The sequence below is a fragment of the Vulpes vulpes genome, chromosome 3, assembly GCF_048418805.1.
Source record: "Vulpes vulpes isolate BD-2025 chromosome 3, VulVul3, whole genome shotgun sequence".
In the NCBI taxonomy this organism is placed as follows: Eukaryota; Metazoa; Chordata; class Mammalia; order Carnivora; family Canidae; genus Vulpes; species Vulpes vulpes.
In genome coordinates this window covers 17482020-17491250 of record NC_132782.1, presented here as the reverse complement: position 1 = coordinate 17491250, position 9231 = coordinate 17482020, and the positions used below count along the sequence as shown (strand labels likewise).

Sequence of the window (9231 nt, the reverse complement as noted above, 5' to 3'; positions counted from 1 at the left end):
TTATTTCGGGGAGGGATCCTTTTTTTTAAGAGTGCAACTGAAAAAGCTGTACAGAAATATGTGATGTACCTCATCACAGGTGAACAGCCTCATTCCTCTGCTGATGGATTAGAGCATGTAGCACTGATGGATAACTTCCTAGCCATGGTCCCACACTTGGGGCATGGGGACATCACGTGCAAAGTGTGTATTAGTTAAACTAAAAGGCTCGGTTGCTATATCCCAAAGACCTAACAATAGAGTGGAGTAGAGAGCAAAGAAGCTTCTTTCCCTCTCATGTAAGAGTCACAGATGAGCATACCAGGCTGGTGGACAACTCTCATCTATGAGGGTAGTCACGGACGCTTGCTCCTTCCAGGTTATTGTCTGTCGCACCCCCTAAGGCATCATCGTTGTCTATTTGGCTAGAGCTAGACTGCCTCACATTAGGGTTGCCAATGGTGCAAAAGGAGAGAGAGTGTTGGAGGGGCACCCACAGTCCTCAGGTCTAGGCCTGGGAATGACACATGATGCTCAGAGTCCCTCAGAAAGACCTCGATGACACTGTCACACCTATGTCCAAGGTGAGTGGTAAATACAGTCTAGTTGTGTACCCAGGAAGAAGGGGAGGACAGCTGCCAATACTGACCCCTCAAGTAGAAAATGTGGTAAGAGATTACTGATTATTTAAAAGGGCTATGTCCGATCACACTATTACCCAAGTCTGGTGCACCATTTCTCCCCTTCACATCACTATTTCTCTTACAGTTGTGATGCAGAGGCCTACTTGATTGACTACTTTGTCTCTTAGAAGTACACGGAAGAGGGGCACCGGAGTGGCCCAGTCGGTTAAGCATCTGCCTTCGGCTTGGGTCATACTCTCAAGGTCCTGGGATCGAGTCCCACCCCCACGTGGGGCTCCCTGCTCAGCGGGGAGTATGCTTATCCCTCTCCTTCTGCCCTTCTCCCCACTTTGCTCGTACTTGCTCTCTTGCAAGCTCGCTCTCTCTCTCTCTCTCTCTCTCTCTCTCAAATGAGTAAAATCTTCAAAAAAGAAAAAGGAGTACATGGAGGATTCATGATGACCAAACCAAACTCATGAGAATATGCCACGGTTCTTTGCATTTGAAGACAATGTTAATTTTCATGCTGTCCTCACAGAATTGCAGGGTGTGGCTTTTAGTATCACTATTGACAGGGTTGTTCAAAATAAGTCCTATTTGTGTCTGTCTGCCATTGTGTCTCACATCTGTGCCACATTATGTGGCAGGGTTAGCAAGCTGTTTGCCAATACCTAGTCTCTCTTTCTATGTAATAAGATGATAATTAACTTGGTATGGCTGTCAGAATAGACCACACGTTGTCCGACTTCCTTTGCAGCTAGGTATGGTCACATGACTAGGTTTTGGCTAATGGAATGTGAGCAGAAGGGATATGTGCAATTCTCAAGTTGTGCTTAGGAGCATCACCTTTCCTTCCTCCTTTCACCCTTCCTTCTGCCTGGAATGTGGATATGATGGGGGATCTGAGCACGCCATGAGGAGTAGAGTAGCAGAGCAAGAGCTTGGGTCTCTGACAATTAATTCTACAAGCCAAGCACATACTGGCTTGGATTTTTACATGCAAGAGAAATAAACCTCGATTTTGTATAAGCTGGGTCTCTGTGACAGCAGCGGAGACCGTATCTTAATTAATACAGAGTTTCAGGATCCATTCCTGGTTGCCCTCCAACTCAGCATAAGGCAGCTCTCTGGGCACCTGGCCTTGGCTGTCCCATGCACAGCTGGGCTGCAACAGCCGCTTTGTGCAGCTTTGGGGAATTCATTCTTTCCTTCCCTTCTAACATCCACTCCCTCATCCCCTAAATGTGGATGCACCTGCCTGGTGCCAGGCATGGGGCCAAGCTTTGGGAACATAACAGTGAATAAGGCAGGGTCTCCATCCCATAAGTTGTTTGGAGAAGAGTGGTCACATTTAGAAGCACATAAGCATGAGTTGGTGGAGAAATTTGGAGGGTGAAGAAATTCTGCTGAAAGTAGTTGATATCAGGCTAGAGACCAATAGCCATGTCTTTCAAGAGTCTGCACACTATGCCAGTTCCACAAGAGGGGAAAGTGGTTCTGGAAGAGAAATCCTAAGCTAATACAATTCTTTGCAACCTCCTCAATCGCCTTTGATATGAGGTTCTGCAAAGTTCAGAAGCCTGTCTACAGGGATATAGACTTGACGTTCACACTTTCAAAGATGGTGAAACAAGAATGATTTTAACTGACTCCCCCCGAGCGCTCCCCCCGCAGCCCCTGCAATCTGCAGCCCCCATATCTCTGGTTGCCAGTATTGCTCTTTCACAGAAACAGCCGGGTGGGGGGTCCAGGCTGCACTGTCGCAGGGTTGTCCGCCACAACCTCACATCTGACCTTGCTCCAGTCAAACTCGGGGGTCTGGCTGGCTGTGTCCTAAACACGGCTGTGCTTTCCAGCTTGTGTGCTTCTGTTCAGACTCTTCCTTGCTCCCAGAAAGCCCTTCCCCTCAGGCTGCCTGAAAGAATCTCAGATATTATAAGGATTTTCCTGATACCCTAAGTGGACACACATACCAACACAAGTGGCCCTGCCTTGTCCCCTGACCAGATTATAAGCTTCTCAGATGAGGGGCCGAGCTGCTGTGTTTTACTGATGCTGGCGGGTTCTTAGCACAGAGCTTTGCATACGGGAGGTGCTTAATAAATATTTGTTGGATTTGATTTGGCTGATTTTCTTCTCTCTTAAGGCATGGTGACTGAGGAAAGGGCACAGCCGGGGAAGCTAGGGCTCAGAGATGATGTGCTCACCCCAGCAGTGTAGCAATGACTTTTTCACGGGTGAAATTGGAATAATGATGACACTTCCTACTTCACAGGGCTTGAGGGAAGAAAATTGTAAATGCTAGCTCTTCACACAACCTATAATTCACTGATTAGCTGTGTGAACTTGATCTTGTCTCTTAATTTCTCTGGGATTCACATCGGGGAATTAAAAAAAAGGAAAAATGTTGGGTAACAGGATAGTTGTTTATTCATTTGAAAAAAGACTCTATAATTTATGGCCATCATAACAGCCAAGGCCAAGCAGATTTAAAATCTAGATGTGAAAAGGAAAACTTGAAAACTTTTGGAAGAAAACAGAAAATGTCATATGACCTCATTACACTAGGCTGCTAAACTAAAGAGTTGCAGGTAGTGGCAGAGCCAGCCTGACAGCAGCTCCACGGACTTCAGCATGAGGTTTCCCAGGCTCTCTGGTTGTCACCATTCTGGCTGGCTCCAGGGGGAGAGAGTGGACATCTAGCAACAAAGACTTTCTCAGAAGCAAGTGAAGCAGGTGCTACACGTAAATCTTCTAGAAGCGCTCCACAGTACCACCAGCCACAACTCTGTTACTGGAAGAGAAGAGAGATGCGGATGTTATGGACAACTGTCAGTCTCTGTCATATTAAATATAAAGGAGAAGACTGATACATTGAATTATATTAACTTAAAAATTCTGTTGAACAAAGACAATGGAAACGTTAAAAAAAAAGACAAATATTAGACAAGAAAAAAAATGTGAGCGACATGTATGATTGACAAAAATTAGTATCCAGAATCTAAGGAACCCTTTCTTTTTTTTTTTTTTTTTAAGTATTGTATTTATTTATCCATGATAGACACAGAGAGAGAGAGAGAGATGGAGGGAGGCAGAGACACAGGAGGAGGGAAAAGCAGGCTCCATGCAGGGAGCCTAACACGGGACTCGATCCCAGGACTCCAGGATCACACTCTGGGCGCTTAAACCACTGAGCCACCCAGACTGCCCTAAGGAACTCTTTCAAATCAATAATAAAGGGAGTAGCAACTTAATAAATTGACAAAAGATGTAAACAATAAGTGCTAAGAAGAAGAAACCTAAACATATAAAAAAAAAAAAGCCTCATGGATAGTCAAGGAAAGGCAAATTAAAACCATAAATGGATATTGTTTCACCTATCTGCTTGGCATGAAATTTTTAATTTGACAGTATAAAATAAAGAGCAAAGGGAACTTAATCGTTGGTAGTATTATAAATTAATGCAACTGTTTTAGAGAATTAAATAATGAATGAAGTTGAAGTGCACATACCATGTGAGCACATACCCATTCTATTTTTCGATTTACACCCTGGAAAAACTTTTGCACCTGGGCACAAGGAGAGTTTTACAAGAACTCTCATAACAACGTTGTGTAATAGCCAGAAAAAAAAATATATGTAAGCAACCTGAATGTTCATCAGCTGGAGAATGGATAAACAAATTGTGACGTGTTAAGATGATGGAATGCTATATAGTGACTAAAATAAATGAACTCGACCTATACAATGAATGCAGATAGATCTCAAAAATACAACTCTGAAAACAAAAGGTTTTGTAGGTTGCAGAAGAAGCTTTACAGGATGCCGTCATACATAAAGTTTGAAAATATGCCAAACACTCCACATATTGTTTAAGGACACATAAATTTGTAGCGGAAATATAAAAGAATGCATGGAAGGATAATCGTGAAATTCAGAACACTAGTTTTTTAAGGGCAGTGGGACAGGGGAGGGGATATGTACTCAGGATGAGGGCACAGGGAATGTCAATTGAATTGATAATATTTTATTTCTTCAACTGGGTGGTAGGCACATAAGTATCCATTTAATTGTTTTTATCCTTTTTATACATCTGAAAATATTTCATGATAAATTTTAGTCATGTTTTAGGAGAAGGGGCTTGGGGTGGTCAAGATCCAAGACAGTCCCAGTGACCCTGGCCTCCTGGTACTCGTGCCCTTGTGTACCTCCCTCCCTTCAGTCACGCTGTATGACTTCTGATGCCAGGTCACAGGAGGCACTATGGTTTCTGCCTTGTTCTCTTGCATCACTTGTTCTAAGGGAAGCCATCGTTGGTGGACTCTAGCTCACATAAACTAAAGACAACTGTATTAGAAGGAGACAAAAATAATTCACAGGATGGAAAGAATGGCTGAACAGCCCAGCTTTGGGCCATCCTGGAGATCTTGGTAAGAAGTATCCACGGGCATTGTCTCTTTGCACAACTCAACATTGTGAGTTCTTCCCCAGGGAGGAAGTTTCTTCTTCCCCAGGGGATCTCCCCAAAGTTTCAAATCTCTGGCTTAAGGAGTCCAGTGACCTGGGATCCCTGGGTGGCGCAGCGGTTTGGCGCCTGCCTTTGGCCCAGGGCGCAATCCTGGAGACCCGGGATCAAATCCCACGTCGGGCTTCTGGTGCATGGAGCCTGCTTCTCCCTCTGCCTGTGTCTCTGCCTCTCTCTCTCTCTCTCCCTGTGTGACTATCATAAATAAATAAAAATTAAAAAAAAATTTTTAAAAATAGTGCTTCATTTGAAAAAAAAAAAAAAAAAAAAAGGAGTCCAGTGACCTAATCAGAGCCTTATGCCCGATCTTGGAGGTGGGGGCGGGGATGGAAGGGGCTGGGAAGGGGGACAGTCCTGTGACTGGCAGCCCTATCAGGATTCAATGATTGGAGATAAGTCAGTTTCCGGGATCCCTGGGTGGTGCTGCGGTTTAGCGCCTGCCTTTTGGCCCAGGGCATGATCCTGGAGACCTGGGATCAAGTCCCATGTCAGGCTCCCTGCATGGAGCCTGCTTCTCCCTCTGTCTGTGTCTCTGCCTCTCTCTCTCTCTGTTTGTGTCTCTCATGAACAAATAAATAAAATCTTAAAAAAAAAAAAAAAAGAGAAGTGAGTTTCCCAGAGAAAGCGATGTTGGGCTGGCCAAAAGAAGAGGCGTCCATTTACCCCCTGGCTTTACATGCTTGTCAGAAGGTTTAAACAAGATCAGTCTCCTGTGAGAGTCTCTTTTAAATCTCTGTAAAGGTATAGTCTTATTTTCTCTTTCTTGAATTTCGAGGTTAGCAAGGGCCTCTCCTCTGGACACCCCTAGTGCTCAGAGGCCTGGCGGGAGCTGCAGCAGCCTTGGGGGCACCAGGCCCCGCAGGCCCAGGGCTCTGAGCTCCGGAGGTGCAGCTGTCATCAGGAGGGGAAACCTGCAACTGCTTCCAGGAGTGTTGTCTGTGCCAATGATGGGAGGCTTAGAAGAAAGGCAACTGCTTGGCCTTTATGGGACACGTGTCTCCGAAGGGACCGTTTGCGTCTCCATCCCCGTATGAGAGCCCCGTGGGTGGAGCCCCCGTGCCGTGAGGCAGGACGATGCAGTCCCCGGCCTCAGCGGCCCTCAGGAGCACGCATCTGCACTGCCAAAGAATTACAAAGAAATCACAGCACACCCATCACTGGGTCACGAAGTACAGAGGGCTCTTTTCCCCCTCTTTCCCCCCAGATGCTGTTTCCAGAGCTTTGGCAGACTGGCTTGTCTCCCTCCCACCCCACCTACCTCCTCTCCCTGGAGGTCCTCCGTTTGCAATGCTGTTTTCAGGCTCTCCCTGCCCCACGGCGTTGGCCTACTGGCTCCACTTCATCTCAGTGACAGACAGAACTTGGCAAATAGAATCAGGAACCTGCACTTTGGAGACAAGGGGGGAGAGGAGGAAGCCAAACACGGGCTGGGATACCCCCGTGGAACCATCTCTCTCTCTGCAGCTCCCTGGGGTTTTATGGACAGCATGAAGAAAGGTGGCCAGAGGGGGTCACAGCCCCACCTGGACATGCCCATTCGGACCCCAGGAACGCAGGCATAGCACTCCAGTGCCAATCTTGCCAACGTGTACCTGTTCTGGGATACCCCCCCCCCCCCACAGTGTCCTCTTCTGGGTCCTGGAGGGGAGAGTTTTCTTTGTTCCCAGTTCCCGAAATGGTAACGATCGTCTTTGTCATCTCTGAGACTTGCAACGTTGTCATGGGAGACAAATGCCTTGGTGCTAGTAATCCTTAGATAAAAGTGCTTTACACGTGTGAAAGAATTATCTTTAATTTTGTCTCTTGGGTGTGTGGTGAGGATTAATTAGTTAATCTCCGCAAAGTGCTATAATTGGCAGGAGGAATTATCAAAACCCTGGGGAAGGAGTAGTTTTGAGTGTAGTCACTTAAAACAGTTCCGCCGTTCATAGCAGCTGACGTAGCAGGTCTAGTGTCCCAGATGTCACAAACCAGCTTGGCTTCCAGCAAGTCCTATATACCATATCTGCCCGGTCAGGGATTAAAAAAAGAAGAAGAAGAAAGAAAACGTGAAAATAAATTTGAATGGGGTTGAGGAGAGATGTCAACATGCAAAGAAAATGCAGGACGTGAATCAGTCATAGATTCTGTTCTTGCCATTGACCCTCCTCCCGGGGCCCCGAAACACATGTGTGAAGTGGAGTAGGAGGAAAAGAATCCCCACAGAGCTGCTGGGGGGATGACCCAGCGTAGAGCCACCCCCAGGAAAGCAGGGAGAACAAGGAAGGCTCCCAACTCGGGCCCTGCAGCAGACAGACCCTGAATCTCTCTAGGTCTCCACCTCCACCTTTGTAAGATGAAGAGCATGAGCCAGATGTCTACAGATGAGGCATCGTAGGAAGACGTAGTAACAGCGAAATGCTCACGTAGTCCTTGCTACCTGTCAGCCACTGGACTGAGTCTTGAATTCACTCCATACTCATGGCAGCTAGTAGGTTATTTTTGCCCTTACAGAGCTTGATAAAGGCTGGGTGTGCACCCAGCTGGTCAGGTCCTGACAATCCACAATCCATTATAACCACAATGTCAAGCTGCCGCCTTACGTAAGAAAAAAATCTCTTCATGAACCTCGCTGTTCATGAAAAACCTGGAGGGGAGCATTTCAAAAGTACCAAATGTGAAATTCTTTGAGGCTCTCCACAATTGAAGCTTGGGCTCACAGAAATAAATAGCTCTGTTATCCTTCCAGCGTCTGGACAATGATGGGATATAAAAACAAAGAGATTGAGAGGCCGACAGCTCTCTCCTCTGAGCTTTTAACAATCTTAAAGTGAGTCACATGTTGGCTTTTAAACCTAGACTGTACCCTTAAACTAAAATCGTTGTTTGGACAGCGGTGCTTTCGGCAGTCTCTTAGCAAAACTGGCCAATTATGTGAACCCAAATCGCCAAGCTTATTTGGTTTGCAAACGCCATTTGGAGATCCAAGTGCACAGATTTGGGTAGTTTTTCAAGGGAATCATAAGAGGAAATCTAAGCATGAGAATTTTTATCTACTCTTGTCCAGTTCTCCTTTCTAATACATCAAAGAACTGTTGACATTTGCATGATGCACTGGGCAGATAGAGGTCCATGGCCGTGCCAAAAATGGCAATTATTTGTGTCAGTACCTGATTTTTACTTGCTTTCTTTTTCTCAGTCTAGTTTCTTCTAAAGCAAGCAATGTGGGGCACCTGGGTGGCTCAGCAGGTTAAGTGGCTGCCTTTGGCTCTTGATCTCAGGGTCCTGGGATCGAGCCTCACATCAGGCTCTCCGCTCAGCTCAGCATCTGCTTCTCCCTCTGCTCCTGCCCCTGCTTGTTCATTCTCTCTTTCTCTTTCTCTCTCTCTGTCAAATAAATAAACAAAATCTTTAAAAAAATAAAGCAAGCAATGTATTTAATAAGTAAACTCTTACTTAGGCGAATTTCTTCAATTCATAATCACTCACTAAAAACTACATTGACCTAGGCTACTGCTTTGGTGGCATGTGATGTGCCTTATTTAATCCGATGCTGATTCAGGATGTATAACGTGGGGTCTGAGGTCCTGCATTTCTAACAATTCCTAGGTGATCCTGATGCTGCTGGTCCCCTACAAAGCTTGAGTGTCTAGCTCTTGGACCACGCTGAATAGACAAAAAGAGAAGAGGAGGGAATGGAAGCTCCCAGCAGTGGCTTGGGTGACAAGAAAGCCTGAATAGGAGTCAACAGTGGCCTTAAGGGCTTTGCTTAGGAAGGACCTCCCATGTCCAAAAAGGAAAAGAAAAAAAAAAAAAACTCATCTGAAATTCCATAGTAAGAAAATTTCTCCTTCATTTCCTTAAATATGAACACTCCAAGAAGAGAGATACCAATTTATTCCAGGAGTTAGGAGTTATTCCTTTAGGAGAGGAGGCTGGCAATTGAGGGCACAGTGGGGTATTTGGGAACACCACAGAGGGAGCTCAGGGATGCTGAGGTGACCAGGGACTACTGGGGTAAGGGCTGGGCCTGCGTGGCATAGGAGACCCCACAGGCATTCTGTGCCTTCCTGGTGATAGGACACCCTGATGAAGGACAATCTGGCCTCAAGCTTGCAGCCCTGC

The 9231-nt window shown here is 46.0% G+C and overlaps 1 long non-coding RNA gene across 1 annotated transcript; it reads right to left on the bottom strand.

Annotated features, from left to right (window-relative positions):
• Positions 1-3016: 3016 nt before the first annotated feature.
• LOC140598184 (uncharacterized) lies at positions 3017-6562 on the bottom strand. Its single transcript, XR_012000322.1, has 2 exons — positions 6386-6562; positions 3017-3396 (listed from the first exon to the last, which is right to left on the bottom strand). It is a non-coding gene; the product is annotated as an uncharacterized lncRNA (long non-coding RNA).
• Positions 6563-9231: the final 2669 nt, after the last annotated feature.